Source organism: Rhincodon typus, chromosome 19 (genome assembly GCF_021869965.1).
Source record: "Rhincodon typus isolate 14 chromosome 19, sRhiTyp1.1, whole genome shotgun sequence".
NCBI lineage: Eukaryota > Metazoa > Chordata > Chondrichthyes > Orectolobiformes > Rhincodontidae > Rhincodon > Rhincodon typus.
This window is the reverse complement of record NC_063350.1, coordinates 15,372,310-15,390,430: the sequence shown is the minus strand read 5'-3', so window position 1 is coordinate 15,390,430 and position 18,121 is coordinate 15,372,310. Positions and strand designations below refer to the sequence as shown.

Here is an 18,121-nt window from a genome sequence, read left to right as displayed (position 1 = left end):
TCATCATCAGCCCAATGTAAATTGCTGAGCTCACAACTAATTGACTACAAGGAAAAATGGTCTTGTCAAGTTGTTCTGATAGGAATCCCTTCAGAAAAACTGTCAAAAACCAGACAAAACATCCATTTACAAAAATTGCTATTAACTAAAGATTGATGTTATCAATTGTTATGAACATCACTGCAGTGCTGCCTGGGATTCTACAAAGGAAGCGGTGTATGTTTTATAGTAAAAGTAAATCACAAAGGAAGTGGCTTTCAAAAAGATGAGGAAAAGCTTTAGAAGTGGCTAAATCAATACAGAATGCACCACAGGTAAATGCATCTCAGAATTACTTACTTAATGTGGGGTTTGGCTTCTAAGTTTCCTCTGAAGTTTTAAGACATATTAAAGCTTTAGAGCAGAATGTGAGAATAGTTCTTTAAAGGAAAGGGGAAACTTCAAGTGTCACACACTTGGGAATTATTTTAAATGCAAAATTCGGGAATAAATAGTCAGATTGCAATTGAATGTCTATCCTTTGGAAATCAAATCTCTTCCTCAGCAGGTAACAGAATTCACATGTTTCTTAGGATTTCAGATGTCAGAGAGTGTATGACCTGAGCTATAGGGAAAAATAGTGAGTACTTATATCACATTTCATCAACCAGAACCACTTCAAATAGAATCACTTCTGTTTCTCTTGGCTGTTAGTGTTCTGGGATCCGTCCATTTTATATTGCACACTTGCAATTGTAACATTTATTTTCTTGTTATAGATCTTCCCTCATGGCTCAGAAAAATTTGTACAAGCCACATTGGCTGAATAAACGAACCATATTTTCTAGTTGAAATCAATAAAAGTTGCTTGGAGAAATGTCCAATAATTTTATAAGAATTCAAAAGATTTAGCAGATCCGAACATATCCTATTACTGCAGTAAGCCTACAGTGTGATTAGGGAGAGAGTTTCAGGTTATTGACTCTGTCACTTTGAAGGAAAGGCAATACAATTCCAAGCCAGTGTAATGTGTGGCTTGGAGGAGAATTTGCAGGCAATGATGTACCCATGCAAGCGCTGCTCAGTCCTTCCATGTGGTTTATAAGTTACTGTTAAAGGATGCTTGGCAAGTTGCTGCAGTATCTTGTAGGTGGTACACGTTGCTGCCACGGTCCACTGGTGGTGGAGGAAGTGAATGTTTGCATGGTAGGGCTGATCAAACGGGTTGCTGTTTCCTCCTGGTGAGAAACTTCTTGAATGTTGGAGTTGCATCATGCAGGCAAGTGGAGAGTGGATCTTCCATCATTGTCCTGCCTTGTACTTTGTAGATGGTGAATAGGCTTTGGTGAATTAGAAAATGAGTTACCTGCTGCAGAACTTCCAACCTCTGATCCATTCTAAGCAACAGTATTTACCTGGCTAACCCATCTAAGCATTTAGTCAATAGGAAATCCCAGGATGTTGATAATGAGGGATTCAGTGATTGTAGTGTGACTGAACATCAAGGGCAGGTGATTAGATTCTCTCTTATTAGAGACGGCTATTGCCTGGCACTCGTGTGGCCAAAATGTTACTTGTCACTTCTCAGCCCATATCCGAATGTAGTTAAGGTCTTGTTGAACATGAGCATGAGCTGCTCCAGGTTCTGAGGAGTTATGAATGTACTGAGCATTAGCAAACTTCCTCACTTGACCTTATATTGGAGGGTTCAGCTGACTATACCATCCTGAGCAACTCCTGCAGTGTTGTCCTGGGACTGCAATGATCAGCCTCTAATAAAAATAACCTTCTTTTGTATTAGGCATGACTCTCAAACAAATGGAGAGGTTTTCCTCTGAATATCAACTTTAATTGACTTCAATTTTGCTAGAGCACCTAGATACTATACTGAGTCAAATGCTGCCTGGAGACTAATGGAGTGGTATTTGCCTAGACTGAATTTGGTTTGCTTCGAACTTGATATACCTAAGCAGTTTTCTTAAGACAGGTACATGCCGGTCTTGTAGATGTATTGGTACAACGTGGCCAGGGGCATGGCTAGTGATGGCCAAGCATAAGTCTTAAGTGCTACCGTTAGGATGTTGTTAGGGACTTCAAGCATGTCTTGATATTACATGTAATGCATCAAATTGGGTGTAGATGCATCGATAATGGAGACCTTAAAAGGAGGCCTAGATTGTTCATTCACTCACTACTACTGGCTAAAGTTGGTTACAAATGCTTCAGCTCTGACTTTCACATGGCGTTTGATATAATCAATAACTAATAATATGTATAACCGTACACTTAAGGTCTTAATTATGTAAGTAAACTTTTGACAGGATTACTGGCTGTATACACCAGACCCCAGATGATATAAACAGGGTTTATAATAACATGAATATTGATCCCTGATTATGTAAACAAATTTCCTCATTGTTCAAGGGGAGCTTCCATTCATATAAATAGAACAAGTGATTATCTTTAATTAAATTCCCAAAGATGAAACTGGGACTTCTGCAGAAATGAAATCCGAAATAGAGCAGCTGAGCAAATGGTTGCATAAATGATTTATCTGATCATATAAGCAAGACTTCTAACTATGTAAATGACAATTCTGACGACATCAGGACTGCTTGTGACTGTAAAAAGCATTCTGGAACATATGAACATGAAAACTGCTAACAGAGAATGTCTGACCTTCTTCATAAAGGTGTTAAAGGTTGAAAACATGCTCCTGCTCAAGTGAAAATCACCTAATCATGTGAATGTAACATTTTTAATAAAGGATGAATTTATAAACAGGAGTATTAATTATGGAGTAGATCTGTAGCTCGGGTTGTGGGTGTTGAGGATGGTTGGGTCGCTGAGCTCAGCGAGCCAACCAACCTCAACAGGAGTATTAATTGTAAAAATTGCTGTTAACTGTGTGAATGTAGCTCCCGTACATGTAACTACAGCTCCTAATTATTTAAGTAGTACTCTGATCATGTAAACAACTCTCTTAATAGTGTAAACTGAACTCCTGATTGCGTGACAAGTGTGCCTGATTAATGTAAGCAGGACTCTTAGCTGCTCAGAGAGAACTCTTAATCATAGAAATACTACTTGCAACTGTGCAAATTGGGATCCCATTTAATTTGATAACATAGTATTCACAGCACAGGAACAGACCATTCAGATCAACAGATTCATGTTGGTATTTATGTGCCTTATAAAGCTTCCACTGACCCCTGTTCACCTAACTCTGTCAACATATCCTTCCACACATGCCTATTGATTGTAAGTATAACTCCTAATGATGCAAATAGTACTCCTATTCAAATAAATAGGACTTTTGATCACAGAAAGAATATCCTGATTATGGAAGGAAAATTCCTGATCATGTAATTTGATTTCCTGACTGAGCAAATAGAGCACCAATTAAGCAAACAGGGTAACTGGACTTATATGCATGATTTCTCAATTGGATCTCAATCATGTAAATGCAACTTCATTCCTGTAAATGCTGCTCCTGATTGTAATGTGACTCCTCACTGTGCAATGGCAATCCTGTCAATCAGATTCCTTCTTACCTAAATGAGACTTGCAGATCTAAGTGGATGTTGCAACTTGGGGTTGTAAAGACACACCTCTTTACCCTGTGAAGAAAAGACCTAATTGTACAAGCAAAGTATAACTGATGCTCCTGGTTACGTGAACAGTTTTGCTAGATGTGCATATGGGATATGATTCATACAGGTGCTTAGCAGATTGAAATAAATAACTTGTGCGTGTGTAGTGCTTGTTGAAATATGAATACCTACCACAAAAAAGGAGTAATTTTGACTTTGCATGATTGTATAAAACAGGCAACAGGGACTTACTGGCCCCTTGTTGTATCTCATCCGATTTTCATCTCGGGAGAGCTATGACATAAGCTGACCAATTTGACAGTTGTTCCTTTGACGTTATCAAATGGAGCCCAAGTTACACCAAAGTGATTGGAGTAACCAAACCTCATTCTTAGCTTTGTGAATGAGGCTCCTGATTGTGTAATCAAATCTCAAATTATCTAAATATTACTTCAGCTGGTACAAGGAGAGCTTTAGTATTTCTGCCTTTTAGTTTTTCTTCTTTTTCAAGTGGCTTTCTTCAGTTTACGCTTTCTCTGGCTTACTTGATTAGGTGTTTCCTCGGTGTAATGAAATTTGCGTATCATAATGACCAACTGATATTTAAATTTAATACTTTTAGCTTTCTAATAATAAAGCTGTACTGAATGATTTAGTTCGCCTGCTGTAGGTAAAGTGATAATTTTGTTTGATCTCACTGATGCTTGAAGCTGCACCGAGTTGATTGCCAATGATAAACCAAAGCAGCAGTAATTATCCTAGAAAGGGAATACAACTCACTTACTCAGGCAAAGTAAAGGGAATTGGGAGCAATTTCATTCTAATTATCATCAGGCTCATCCGTTTCAGTTGCAGCTAACTCCTATTTATGTAGACATGAGCTTGAAATTACCAACCAATACACACAGCACGTTATTTAATCTCTTCACTTTGTGTGTGGAAATCAAAAAAGGCAGCAGCCTCTTTTATAAATGCTTCACGACATAGCCTATAGTATAGGAAGAATCAGTATTCACTGTGCAGCCTGAATTAACAAAAAACAGTCATAATCCACATTTCTTTTGAGAGTGTACCATACTGGCAGCATTTCTACCATCAGTGGTCCATATCTAAATGAAGTATCATAGAATCTCTACAGTGTGGAAGCAGGCCATTCAGCCCAAATATAGTATCTTGTCTTCACTTTTTATATATCCCTACTTTTTATGTATCCTCAGCATTGAGGTTGGTAGAATGAATGCAAATCTCTTTTCCTATTAGTCCTCCAACTAGGCCCTAATTACCAGGGCTCATATCAAAAAAGGGGAATTTCTATAAAGCTCCATCAGCAATATAAACCTTACTGTAGGAAAGTGTGAACTTGTCAGAGGTCACTGTCCTTGACTCCTGCAAAAAACAGAATATTCACCCACATGATTGCATAATAATAAGTATTTGTCTGCTTGATTCCAATATAAAATTGCTAAGGATCTGTAATTATGAATTTAAAAACCCATTTGGTAAATGTGACAAATTGGCGAAAATTGGAAAAAAATCCTTAAAAGCTCAGTTAAGTTCAAAGAAAGCATAAGTTTGAAGAAAGCAAGTGAAGCGGGCACTCAGAGTTCATATCTTCTCCACATTTTGCTAACTCAATGTATTACAATTGTGCAGTTCTTCCTTGAGGGTTTTCACTACCTGTTCGATGCTGTGTAACTACAGAACTAAAAAAAAATTAAGACCCTCCAACTCCCTAAGGAAACTTCAGACTAAGGATGTCTAACACCCTACTTTGAAAACTTTGTTCATATTTTGGCAGCTGTGATACATTCCATTGCAGCAATTGAGATCTTCCACAACACTGTAAAACAATCAAAATCATGCTAAATCAATCAAGCAACAAATGTCTAAATTTGTCCTATCACCCAACGTTTATGTTTAAAAATTTCAGGATCTTGATTCACATCTTTGCCAGCAGCTAATCAGTTTTTTCTCAGGCCATACTCAATCTGGGCAGGGCAGGGCAGCTAAAGGCATGGACACCAATCATGGAACAGTGACAATTAGGGATTTGCAAGAGTTGAGAATTGAATGAGCCAATGATTTTCAAGGGTAATAGAACTGGAAAGAGATATAGAGCCAGGGAGGGTGAGACCAGGAAGGAAATTTGACATAAGCAGGAGAATTTTCAAATTGACATGTTTGAAGAATGAGAGTCAGTTTTGGTTAGATAGCATTGGGACGATAATGAATGGGACAGATGGGATGGCATTTATTTGTCCACCTCTGTGTAGAGTTTGATGATGGAGGTATTTCATTGGGTGGGAAGAGCAGGTGGAGACCTAATCAATTTCCTGCCTGCACTCTGACTAAGTCTGGGGCAGGAAGGTTTCTGACATGCTCTTGCCACCACCCACCTGTGCCTGGGTCCCTTTTTGTTCCTAGATGGGGTGAGGGTTGTAATACCAGAAGCAGCCATCATGTTCCTGGTGGCATTGCTGAGTACCAAGGCGCTAGCTCAGGTTCACCACCAGCTCTTGGCAGGTAGGACATCATTCCTGGGATTCTTCATCCTAGTGTTAGGCCCACTCTTGGCCTGCTAAGTGCCTTACTATAGGCTCTTAATTTGGTGGGCCTTCCGTAAAAGAGGCCATGCTGATCTCCCACCGTCTCTCTTGCTGCCCCAGCGAAGAACCCTGTTGCCTCTATTAAACCCAGCACAATGTTTTCAAAGTTAAAATAAAATTGAAGAGCTCATAATTTGTTGTTGAGGCTCCAGTGTCATTAACTGCTACTAGGATAGTTGGATAATCAGATTTGCTGGAGGTTATGCAGAGAGGACAGTGGTGACTTTGCTTTCAATAAACAGTATTGTAGTTGTGAACTGAGTTAGACTTTGATCAATGACCTCAGCATTCAGAGGACAATCGGTGTGGTAATATGGTCAGGACTTTATTGTCATTGCTCCCTACCTAATAAGGAATGAAAAACTGCTACAGTTTAAAGAATACAATCTCTAACCAATGATAAAAAATAATCCAGGACCACTTAAGTGGCATTCAAATTTCACAACCTTCAATTCCTTACTGACTGTCTGTCAGAAATGTGCAAGTATCACTTTTGTGGCATCATCAGTAAGGCATGCACACCACACAATGTGAATTGATCTTTGGACTCCATTTTTTAGTAAAAAAGCAATGGGTAATTTGGTAAAAAAATACTTCTCGAGTATGGAGAAATTATTTTTTATTGATTCTCCAATCGAAACTAGCCAGGAATTTTATCAGTTCAACTAAGTAAAAATTGATTTAAATGATCAGGGTAGGTTAAAATAGCCTTTCATCTCATGAAATGATGGTTTATGCCATGATCGTCACCTCTGTCTTAATCATTGTCTAGTGTGGCACAGGAACCCCATTCTTGAATGGCAGCCGCATCCATACTAGCTACAGAGGAACACAATGAGCTGAGAAGGTGCACAGTTCAGTAGATTCTCTGGGCCCAATTCCCAATCAGTTGAGATTTTCGGTCCTGCCCACTCTTCCAATGCCCTTCCAAACAGTCAGCTGCCAGAGATCGCAGCCTTCAGTATCTGTCTCCAAGCTGTTAGTGTCAGTGTCTGCCATCTTTGTATATTATATGCAGTGTATTTTATATGTAGATATCCTTGTTGAGGAGGTATGGATTGTTAGGAGGTTATGACCCAGTAGTCAGTTCATTGCACTAAAAGTCTTTGGATATAAGGCTGTCATCCATCTGAAGAATTAGCCAATCATCAGCTTACCATTGAGTGTGTACTAGTGGAATTAATCTGCACTGGGACCTCTGAGTTGCTGACCTTGTTCATGAAAGAGATCTCAAGGTTACATCTGAGACACCAAAAATGTAAACTGCTCAGCCTTTTCTCCTGCATTACATAAATATTGTCTAGGTCTCAACAGTGCAGAGGACTTTACTGAGGATGCAGACTCAGTAGTCTTTCAGGCTGATGTTAAGTCAAGTTCCTGCTGTAACATATTCTCTTACTCAGTCTGGTCTTGGCCACAGCTATTACTATGCATGGGTTGAATGACCATTAAAAGCAAAAGCTCCAGGAATTGCCTGTCATTCAGCATTATGAGAGCACCTTCTTATACAGACTGTAGGTGGTTAAAAAAAGACCCAACACCAGCTTCCAAACAGCACATAAGAATGGACAATAAATGATGACCTTTCCTTTCCAAAGAATGAACAAAAATAGTACTAGGTCATTTGATTTCCATTTTAATGATGGAAAAGGATAGACCAGATCTAAAAGTTAAAGTTCTAAATTGGAAAAAGGCCAATTTTGACAGTATTAGGCAAGAACTTTCAAAAATTGATTGTGGGCATATGTTTGCAGGTAAAGGGAAGGCTGGAAAATGGGAAGTCTTCAAAAATGAGATAACGAGAGTCCAGAGACAGTATGTTCCTGTTAGGGTGAAGGGCAAGGCTGATAGGTGTAGGGAATGCTGGATGACTAGAGAAGTTGAGGTTTTGGTCAAGAAAAAGAAGGAAGTGTATGTCATGTATAGACAGCAGAGATCGCGTGAATTCCTAGAAGAGTATAAAGGTAGTAGCAGTATACTTAAGAGGGAGATGAGGAGGGCAAAAAGGGGATGTGAGATAGCTTTGGCAAATAAGGTTAAGCAGAATCTAAAGAGAATCTACAAATACATTAATGACAAAAGGGTAACTAGGAAGAGAATAGGGCCCCTTAAAGATCAGCAAGGCCGCCTGTGTGTGGAACCTCAAGAGATGGGGGAGATATCAAATGAATATTTTGCATCAGCGTTCACTGTGGAGAAGGAATGGAAGAATGTGGGGAATAAATAGCAACATCTTGAAAAATGTCCTTATTACAGAGGAAGAGGTGCCGGACCTCTTAAAATGCATAAAGGTAGATAAATTCCCAAAACCTGATCAGGTCTACCCTAGAACTCTGTGGGAAGCTAGGGGAGTGATTGTTTGGCCCCTTGCTGAGATTTTTGTTTCATTGATAACCACAAGTGAGGCGCCAGAAGACTGGAGCTTGGCTAACGTGGTGCCACTATTTAAGAAAGACGGTAAAGAAGAGCCAGGGAACTATAGTCTGGTGAGCCTGACATTGGTGGTAGGCAAGTTGTTGAAGGAAATCCTGAGGAACAGGATTTACATGCATTTGAAAAGGTAAGGACTGATTAGGGATAGTCAACATGACTTTGTGCATGGGAAATCATGTCTCACGAACTTAATTAAGTTTTTTTGAAGAAGTAACTTTGAAGAAGAGGCTTAATGAGGGCAGAAGGGTGGACATGATCTACGTGGACTTCATTAAGGCATTCGTCAAGGTTCCTCACGGTAGACTGGTTAGCAAGGTTAGATCACCTTGAATACAGGGAGAACTAGTTATTTGGATACAGAACTGGCTTGAAGATAGAAAACAGAAGGTGGTGGTGGAGGGTTGCTTTTCAGACTGGAGTCCTGTGACCAGCAGTGTGCCACAAGGATCAGTGCTGGGTTCACTGCTTTTCATCATTTATATAAATGATTTGGATATGAACGCAAGAGGTATGGTTAGTAAGTTTGCAGATGTCATCCAAATTGGAGGTGTAGTAGACAGTGAAGAAGATTACCTCAGAGGACAGTGGGATCTTGATCAGATGGGCAGATGGAGTTTAATTTAGATAAATATGAGGTGCTGCATTTTGGGAATGCAAATCAGAGCAGGACATATACACTTAATGATAAGGTCCTGGGGAGTGCTGCTGAACAAAAAAACCTTGGAGTGCAGGTTCACAGTTTCTTGAAAGAGGAGTCGCAGAAAGATAGGATAGTGAAGAAGACATTTGGTAGGCTTGCCTTTTTTGGTTAGTGCTTTGAGAATAGGAGTTGGGAGGTCATGTTGCAGCTGTACATGACATTGGCCACTTTTGGAATACTGGGTGCAATTCTGTTCTTCCTGCTATAGGAGGGATGTTGTGAAACTTGAAATGGTTCAGAAAAGGTTTACAAGGATGTTGCCAGGGTTGGAGGGTTTGAGCTATAGGGAGAGAGAGAATATGCTGGGACTATTTTCCCTGGAGCGTCAGAAGACTGAGTGGTGATCGTATAGAAGTTTATAAAATCATGAGGGGTATAGATAGGGCAAATAGACAAGGTATTTTCCTGGGGGTAGGAGAGTCCAAAACTGGAGGGCATAGGTTTAAGGTGACAGGAGAAAATTCAAAAGGAACCAAAGGGCAACTTCTTCATGCAGGGGGTGGTGCATGTATAGAATGAGCTGCCAGGAGAAGTGGTGGAGCCAGGTACAATTACAACATTTAGAATGCATCTGGATGGATATATGAATAGGAAGGGTTTAGAGGGATATGGACCAAATGCTGGCCAATGGGACTAGATTTATTTGGGTTATCTGGTCAGCATAGACGAGTTGAACTGAAGGGTCTATTTCTGTGCTGCACATCTCTACGACTGTATGACTGTATAACACAGGCTAATGATTTGCATAATTTCCTATAGAAGACCAAAAGGAGTAGGAGCTGGAGTAGACTCTGAGGACCCTTGAGCCTGCTGTGCCTCAGCAGAATCATGGCTGTTCTTCTACCTCCGTTACACTTTACCTTCCACTCCTCAGATTTCTTGATTCCCTGCGATCAACAAACTTTGTCCCAGTCTTAAATATACACAAGATGCTTGAAGAGCTAGGGCAAACATGTTTGACCAAATGACCTTCTTTTGCATTGTTACGATCATCTGGTTTTCCAGCCCTCTGAATGAAGAAATTTCCTCCCAGTCCTCGATGACTGGCTCTTTATTCTGATGCTGTGCCCCATGTTCAAAGTTCTACTCCCAAGGGAAACAATCTCTCAGTAACTACTATGTCAAGCTCCCTGCAGAATTTTGCATATTTGAATAAGTTCACTTCTTATGCCTCTAAACTCCAGGGAGGAGTGGTCCAATTTATTCATCCTTCCCATCACATGAACCAAACCAATGAACCTTCAACCTTTCCAGGATATGGAGACAAAATTGCATACAATATCCCAAGTGTGGTCTTACAAAAGCCCTGTATTATTGTGATAAGACTTTCCTGCTCTTGTAATCCAATCCACTTATAATAAAGGTAATTTACCTTCCTCATAGCTTGCTGTGACTGCATTTCAAAAATCTCCATATTCACTGGCTCACATGTTTGGTCTGTTTTGTAAGACAGGTTTTTTTCATTTAAAGTGGATAACAGGTAGTGTTATTCCTATGTGTTCTTGCATACTAGTTCACAAAATTTCTGTACATTTATTGCAGGGAATTCATAAGTGTGATTCTCATATTTCCAAGAGCTTTGGCTTCACAATTCCCCTGCATTTCAGTATACTGTTCTAACTGATGCTCATAAGCTAACAATGCATGGCCTGTGTAATATCTCTGTCTCATGAATACTACCCCATATAAATGCTCATTCATTACCAACTGATGGGTGATGAGATTTCACATTTCAGAACATAATGATCCATATCATTCTACATTGGCACAAGTTATATGTTCAAAAAGGAATTAATTGGCACTCTTGTAAACATATGTATAATCTTCAATTTATTACATTGTTCGAGCCCAATAGTTTGGAATATTTGACATTTCAGCATCATCCAACCATTTTTTCCAATTAATGCCAAAGTCAAAGCACAAAACCTCTTGGTTTGCTTGTCCTTCCTTTAACTGAGGAAGTTTAAATGAGGGTTGTTAATGGATTAATCATTGTTACAGTGATGCTGAAATCTGAAACTTGCAAAGTCTTCCCAAATTGACAAAACTGAAATTGATAATGTACATCAAACAGAAGATGATGCCAGGAATTTGCAGTAAAAAAAATTTGCATTTATGTAGCACATTATGTTGATTGGGCGAGCTGACGTCTTTAGGAGGAGGCTATGTCGGGCCAAGTGATCTGTTTCTTTGCTCTAAACATTATGTGATACTATGCAATTATCAGGAGCATCAAAAAGCACTTCACAAGCTATTAATTAGCTGGCCAGTTGAATAAAGTATTGTGTTTGCCAAGGCCATTAGAGCAAAATATCTAGATTAGTACACCAGGAAAAATGTGCAAAGTTAAATTACAATACTTTAATATTTGTGATATTCCTCATTGTAATAACTGCTTACTTTGAGCCTAAAAAGAATGGGGGAGCTACTTCCACACAAAATAGTGCAGTCACATCTGAGATTCAGATTGACTTACCAGCAGGCAGTACTCAACTACTTGCCCACTACCACATAGGAGAGCCGTGGAAAACATGATATTTTTGATGCAAGTCTCAATGATATTTGCAACAGTCATTAAAATACTAACCCGTGGAAGTCAAAACAACTTAAAATATTGTAAATCTGAAATAAAAAGCTTAATGCCAGAAATACAGTAGGATTGTCAGCATCCACATAAAAGGAAAGATGGCTAAATATTTGGCTACAGACTCAATTACAAATCAAATCTTGCATAAAACTTGTGCCTAGGACCTTAACCTGTCCTTACGATTTGAAGATTTTAATGTACCTATGTGTGTTTTTAACATCTATTATTTTTTCAAACCAAGTCCATAAATTAACGCAAGAACTTGGCAACCTCACCTAAAGGGCCACAAAAGTGATTGTTGTGGAAAATGAAAAAAGTCACACACTTGCTATAGGAAGACAATGTAGAAAAAACTTTAAATTACAATCGGATTGTTGTACAACTGATCTGAAACACCAATATGCTAACACCAGCAACCAGAAGAATAAACATCTGGGAGAGAAATTCAACTTCCCTAAGAAAAGGGAAAATTATTTTACTCATGTACATTTGGTATTAAACCTTTGAATTTTACATTGCAATTGGAATTAACACTAGAATGTGCTAATCAGGATCCTGGGCGTGATCAGAACTTTGTCTAACCAATGCCCTCAAAACTACCACTGAAGACTGCACAGAAAAGTTCCAGGAAATTTGCAACTTTTATTTTTGTGAATGCAGGAAAAGCAGAGTCTGATTTCACAACCCATGGGTTGATGTTTACTGAAAATCAGCTAAGTGTCAATTCTGGGGAGTTTCGCAGAGGGTATAAATCTGTGAGCTCCAGTGAGCTATCCAACAGAATTCCCTGCAACTTGCCTCATTACGTATGCATCATCCTGTATGATGCCCCACTTCATCTATAATGCATCCACCAAAAGCAGCAGTACATACCCTAATGGCACCTTCTGGAATTTCTGGTGCCATATTTAAAGCACAGCTATGCACCAGATCAAGTACTGTTAGCAGGAGCTGCCCTTCACATAGCAAATAGGGGGAGGAGAATGAAAAGGAAATATTTCTGAAGTTGGATAGTGACAAATACAAGTACACATTCATTGATGTATTACTATTTCACATCGTCTGATCAAGTGTCATTGTAACTGCATTGTAACTACAATAATCAAGCTACTGAGGTTACCCATCTTAACACCATGCCAGTTAGGGAGTGCTACACTTTTCCTACTGCCTGGTGTAGCATAACGTCTTCCCATTGTTCATTCTGGGAGCTTCACGTGCTGGAAAGCCTTTAAAAGATTTAAAACATTAAATTTTAGTGATCAAAAGCAAAAGTGTAGAAAGTAAAACCAAAACAGCTGCATTTGCTTCTGGGAATAAATAGGGACCATTAACAAATTTACAGTCATGGAGTGATCACTGCACCCAACTCACATCAACTGGAACCTGGTGGCAATCAAATCATGTTTGATTTGTAGCTCCTGATGCTGCAGTGTTCTGTCATGCTGCAGGTGATGGTTTTCCTGCACACTGTCCTCATTTTCCTCCTGGGAAGACAGCTGCTGCTCTCCCAGCTGTCTAGCATCCATCACATCCCCTCTTCACACAGCATGCTAAGGTTATACAGCAAGGCGTAGTTTGATCTGCAAACACCCGACCCAACTATACAAGCAGAGGGACCTCATCTTCAGGCAGTTTATCATCTGCTCCATAATGATATAAAGGGAATGAGCTGTGTTGCATCTACACTTAGCCTCAGTCAGGGGATTATGTAACAGTGACATTAATCATAATCATATAGGGTAGCTCTTGTCTTCCAGCATCCATCCTTGTAACATATCTGGCTTTTGAAATCAAGCAGGAACCTGAGAGTTTACAAGGACATCATTGCTGACTTCTAGGATGGTACATTGATCACATATAACTTATGCATTGATGGAATGGAATCTCTCTTTGTTGATGATGTCTGCTGTGTTGTGATATTTGCACATTGTACAGCATCCTGCAACTGGGAGAAGCCAGTTTTGTTGGAAGAGCCTTCTGCCCAGGCTGCAGCACTGACCTCATCACATGAGGTGACCTGGTGTGATCAAGCACAAACTGTATTAGTAATAGCCTTACTACATTTTGTGCTTTGAGGATTGAGAGATCCCACACAGGTCTTGGAAGCAGCCAGTTACATAAACATTTAGCACAGGATGGCCATCCATCTCATCAGATCATAAGTCCTGTTCCAGCAGTTGGCATAGTTCTGTGATGGTATCCCAGGACATTCTCAATCTGCACCAACACTGCGCCTTGCTCATCTGGAGGAAATGGCATAGAGGGCAATTGACTTTAGTGAAAGGAAACCATCTCCATGCCCTTATGATTGTCTTTGTAAATTGTGACCTACCGATGACACATTTATGAGTGCCTGTGATTATGTTTGCTTCACATAGATGATTATCATCAATTTGTAATGACTAATGACATGATCAAGATTGCTTGTGACCTGGATTTATATCCCACACAGTTGGATACTGTATGCATTTCATATGCACAATACTATGTCAACACTACAGGTATCTTCAACCTGTACTGTGTAAGTGCCAGATTAATGCATTGCCCCTTGAAGGACCGTATATCACTCATAAATTGAGCCTGCTCCTTCAGACAGAAAGAAAACACTTACTCCGCCCACTTAGGTGTAGGTGCAGTAATTTTCTATTTCCGTTGCACTTCTGTAATTCAGACAAGGGCATGTAACATTTAGAGAAATTAGATTTGATACTGCTTTGAGTCAGGCAGGCGCCAGTCTGCCTAACAATTGCTTTTATAGTTAATTTACAGTTTTTCACAGACTTGAGAAGCAATTAGAAGCAGACCACTGGAAAGCATGCAAGGCAAGATGGGTCTCTTGCTGTCTTGCACTCTCTCTCTCATTCTCTCATACCTCTGTGAGTGGAAGAAAACCAGCCTTCAAAGACTCTGAATAGAAATACTTCTAACTGAAGCAAAGACCTAGGTCCAAATGACCAGCTACAAAACGAAAGGTCTTTTGCACTTACCAACAGTGTAAATACATCTCCAAAAATGCAAATAACCACGAGAAAGTAATTTCTTTCCAGCTTTATCTTTTGGACTCTTGGTCTGCAGAATTTGTTCCTTTTTATCTAGTTTTTCCACTCTTGATATTTCTGCAGAACTGTCTGTCTTGATTGCCCTATTTAGGAATGAATATGTGCATGTTTGGATTTAAAGTCATATGGTTTAAGTTTGCATGTTAGTAATTAATAATCTGTTTTGCCGTTTGTTAATGGATATGCTTGTTTATAATAAATTAGGTTTGTTTCCTTGTTTATTGATGAAACCGGTTGTAAGTTTCTTTTATCTTAGATAGTGCTCAAAGTCAGGTAAGTTAATGTTCTTCATGATTCATTTGGTCATTTATATATTTATGGCAGCTGAAAGAATAGTGGGGTTTGATTACCAGCACACTTCCCATCAGGGTCACAATACAGGCATCTGCTATCCTTGTCCTTCAACGTAGTTGGGGTTGCAGGTATCGATGGCATTGGCAAAGTAAAATTTAAATTCCCCCTTTAGTATAAACAAGAATTTTGAAATAATATTTCTGGCATTCTTTAATCTGACCTCTATTTCTAGCTGGTTTAGGTTTTAGCTATTTCCTGTTTGCAGCTTGTCAATCTCTCAAATGGTTTCATATTTACCAACTGAATTTATGAAATTTCTAAAGTGATCACAATCAATTATTAAAACAACTATTAAATTAAACAATAGCTGCATTAACAGCCAGCTATAAACTGTCTATCAAAAATTCTATGGCACGATATTCTTCGATGGTTCAAATCACTGTCTTTCTCTGTAACCTTTAGTTGACCTCACCTTGTCCCATTTACAGCAATTCAACTTGTGTCCTTAAAAGGAAAGGCACCTTTAAACACCACGGTACCTTTGTAACAAAATAATAGATGGTAGGTTCACTGGAGCTTCAATTAGTTTTAAAGCTACTCAGTACTGTAACTAAGGAGAAATGAAACTCTGTGTGAAGAACTGCTGTATTTTGTGAAGGTAGTGCTGATGCTTTAATGTTTCACAAACAAAGCATATAACATTTTAAAACACAGCCAAGAGTGTGGTCATACAAAACTATTTACAGAGGTGGAAAATGTGCATTATAGTCAATAAAGAAAATTAAACCATTTGAACTATTCATTAAATTTGCATGGTTTTACTTTTGATAGCTGGATGGAGAAATTTATTTGTAAATAATATCACTCAGAGGCAAATTAAAGTGTATTTCTAAAGGTGCCACATTTTAAGTATCACCCTTTAAATTTATGGTATGTATGTAGAACCAAAAAACAGATTACCTCATATAGCCACAATCAAGTTAGCGTGCTGATTGGGTCTGCACACCAATTGGCAAAATGTAAAGCAATTTAAAGGCAGTCTGTATTCCCTAAATGGTAGAATTACTAATTGTTAACAAGCACTGCAAATGTGCCAGATCAAACAGTTTAATTATTTTTCAGGCAGAGAAATCTCTAACTAAGACAAAACACAAAATTAGTCAATCAGGTTGTTCAGATAATTTCTACTGGCAGTTTTCATTTATCATTGTCCTCCCTCATGCATATTTGTCAACATAATTAAAAATAATGTTTTGCATATCACTTAATGTTAAATAGTTCTGCTGAAAACTTTTGTTGAACTACATAAACATTTTCAATTTCCTTATTTTCTTTGTGTTGCAGGATTATTTTAATATCCCTTTACTTCTTGAGGGTTATCACCCGCACCATGTATTTTCATCTTTGTACGTTGTACCTGATGCTTCTTCAGCCATTGACGTACAGATGTTCTGTCAAACTGAAGTTGGTTGGATCACCAGCTTCTCCTAGGAACACTTCAGCTATCTTTTGTAAGAAAGTTATAATATCTAATGTCAGCATGCCTCTAAAAGAGAAAGCTGTATCACTTTAACCTCTTTAAAGTGAGCACTTGACTTTTTGCTGCTCTGAAACTCATAGAATCCTAACAGTCTGAAAGCAGGCCATTGATTCCACACCAACCCTCCAAAAAACATCCCACCCAGACCCACCCCCCCCCCCACCCAACCCTTTCCCTGTAACCCTGTATTTCCCATGGCTCACCCATCAAGCCTGCACCTTTAGCAGTTTAGCATTGCCAATCTACCTGGAGTACTTGGAGGAAACCGATGCAGACATGGGGAGAATGTGAAACTCCACACAGATAGTTACCCAAGGCTAGAATCAATCCTGGGTCCCTGGTTCTGTGAGGCAGCAGTGCTGACCACTGAACCATTGTGACACCCTGGTGTTGTATTTATCCACATCTTTTGGAAGTGAGCTTTCTCTGCTCTGAAAATGTGTCCCAATTCTGCATAACTTCTAGAAGTGAGCTAACATTTCACATTTCAAGTGAGCTACCGTGATTTTGTTTCCAGCACAATTTGCTTTATCCAAAGTCAGATCTTCCTTGGACTGTAATAAATCTGACAAAGACTCATCAACAGTTGCAACAACAATTTTGTCTGTAAAAAAAAAAGTCTGCTTTAAAAACTCTGCAGTCAGTTTTCCACTAATGTGTATCGGTGATTAATGAATTTATCAGTGGATTCCACTGGGTGTTCAATTCTTCTGTTAAATCTGGCTCTTTCAGATTGAAGTACTTATCAAAATGTTTTACGAACTCTTCAAAATATATATGTACCTTGTTTATATTTTCGTAACTTATGACATCATCTATAGGATTTGCTGTGCACAATTGTGTATTTACTTGAGATTTGGTACTCAATTCTGAAGCAGTTCTATATTTTAAGAACTGTTTTCTCTAAGATGTTCAATCTAGTCTTCATTTGGCCTTTCTCTGACATTAAATCTTGATGGCAATATTACTTCTCTTTTCATTGTTTCTTAATGTGTTTCTTCATTTTTGTTACTTCAAAGTTTTTTTTTAAAATCTGCTATACATCAATGCCTTTAGTTTTATCTCGGACATTTCATGATTCAGTAGTATATAAATGCTTCTGACTTCAAAGCTTTCAATTTTGTACTAATGCAAATGCTGTTTTAGTTCTCCTGTCATAATATCTTTTAAAAAATTAAACTCTGTATAATAGCAATGTTACTGTATTTCCTAGAGATAGTAGGAACCGCCGATGCTGGAGAATCTGAGATAACAAGGTGTAGAGCTGGATGAACACAGCAGGCCAAGCAGCATCAGAGGAACAGGAAAGCTGACGTTTCGGGTCTAGACC

The 18,121-nt window shown here is 38.8% G+C and overlaps 1 protein-coding gene across 8 annotated transcripts in view; it reads left to right on the top strand.

Moving 5' to 3' along the window:
• LOC109927926 (eyes absent homolog 1-like) overlaps positions 1 to 18,121 on the top strand; it is a 256,972-nt gene that overhangs the window by 29,362 nt on the left and 209,489 nt on the right. The gene's annotated exons all lie outside the window — the stretch shown is intronic.